Source organism: Rhincodon typus, chromosome 43, assembly GCF_021869965.1.
Source record: "Rhincodon typus isolate 14 chromosome 43, sRhiTyp1.1, whole genome shotgun sequence".
Taxonomy (NCBI): domain Eukaryota; kingdom Metazoa; phylum Chordata; class Chondrichthyes; order Orectolobiformes; family Rhincodontidae; genus Rhincodon; species Rhincodon typus.
In genome coordinates, this window is record NC_063374.1 from 6271404 (window position 1) to 6273035 (window position 1632).

A 1632-nucleotide genomic window follows, 5' to 3' on the forward strand; every position below is an offset into this window, starting at 1 on the left:
CCAATCCACCCTAACCTGCACATCCCTGGGCACTATGGGACAATTTATCATGGCCTACCCACCTAGTCCGTACATCTTTGGACTGTGGGAGGAAACCAGAGCAACCGGAGGAAACCCACGCAGACACGGGGAGAATGTGCAGACTCCACACAGACAGTCGCCCGAGGGTGGGATCGAACCCGGGTCCCTGGCGCTGTGAAGCAGCAGTGCTAACCACTGAGCCAGCACGCCGCCCCGTTATTCTAACGAGTTCAGATACGGTAGATGCAGGAAGCATGTTCTTAGTGACTAAGGAGTCCTGAATTAGTGGTTATAGTTAAAGGATACAAGGTAGGCCATTTTAGGACTGAGATGGGGAGAAATGGCTTCACCCCAGGGAGTGGTGAGCCTGTGGGTTTCTCTGCCACAGAAAACCGTTCAGGCCAAAACATTGAACGTCTTCAAGAAAGATGTAGATATGGTTCTTAGGGCCAAAGGGATCAAAAGGGGTATGGGAGAGAAAGCAGGGAACAGGGAACTGAGGAGATCAAACGTAATCCTGTTGAATGGCAGAGCAGGGTCTGAATGGTTTCGATGTTACCAAGTCCCACCTGCTCTAGAGGTGTGGAGAAACGTCTATGAACAGATTGGATAGGACATCCTGGGGTGATGTCCTGGAGTTGAGATGCCTGACCTCATTCCTGTGAATCTCTGAAGGTTTGCAGTCACAGGAGATGGACCACGGCTGGTAACTCCTGAGACGGAATTGGAAGCTCAGACACAAAATGTGAAAGAAACTTTCTTGATAGCTTCACGAGTTTCATTAATCCAGCACTCATGAAACAGGCCCCTAGCAGACCAAGTGTAAGGCAAGAAGAGATGAGGAGTAGTTTTTTGTTTGCAAAGCTCTAAGCGGACATAACTACTAAACCCCTAAAACTGCCAACACGTCACAGGTAAAAGTTCAGCTCCTGCTTCAAAAGAACATTTGGTCCAATTTCACTTAGAGTCATAGAATAGAATCCCTACAGCATGGAAACAGGCCATTCAGCCCACACCGACCCTCTGAAGAGCAGTTCTCCCAGCCCCACCCCCATCCCTGCAACCCTGCGCTCCCCACAGCTAACCCACTCAGCCTGCACGCTATGGGCAGTTTAGCATGGCCAATCCACCCTGCCCTGCACATCTTTTGACTGTGGGAGGAAACCCATGCAGGGATGTGCAAGCTCCATTCAGACAGTGGATTCGAACCTGGGTCCCTGCTGCAGTGAGGTGGCAGTGCTAACCACTGAGCCACTGTGCTGCCCAAATCACAGACTCATACAGCATGAAAGCTGGCCCTTCGGTCCATGCCGACCAACTTTCCCAAACTAAACTAGTCCCATTTGCTCTCATTTGGCCCATATCTCTCTGAAAACCTTTCCTGTTCATGTACCAAGTGCCTGCTAAATGTTGTAACTGGTACCTGCATCCACCACTTCCTCATGCCACATATGAAACACACTTTGCATAAACAAGTTGCCCCTCAGGTCCCTATCTTCTCTCATCTTAAAAATAAGTCCCCTAGTTTTGGACCCCCCTACCCTCGGGAAAAGACCTGCGCTATGCACCTTATCTGTGCCCCTCCTGATTTTATAAATCTCAGTGAGGTCA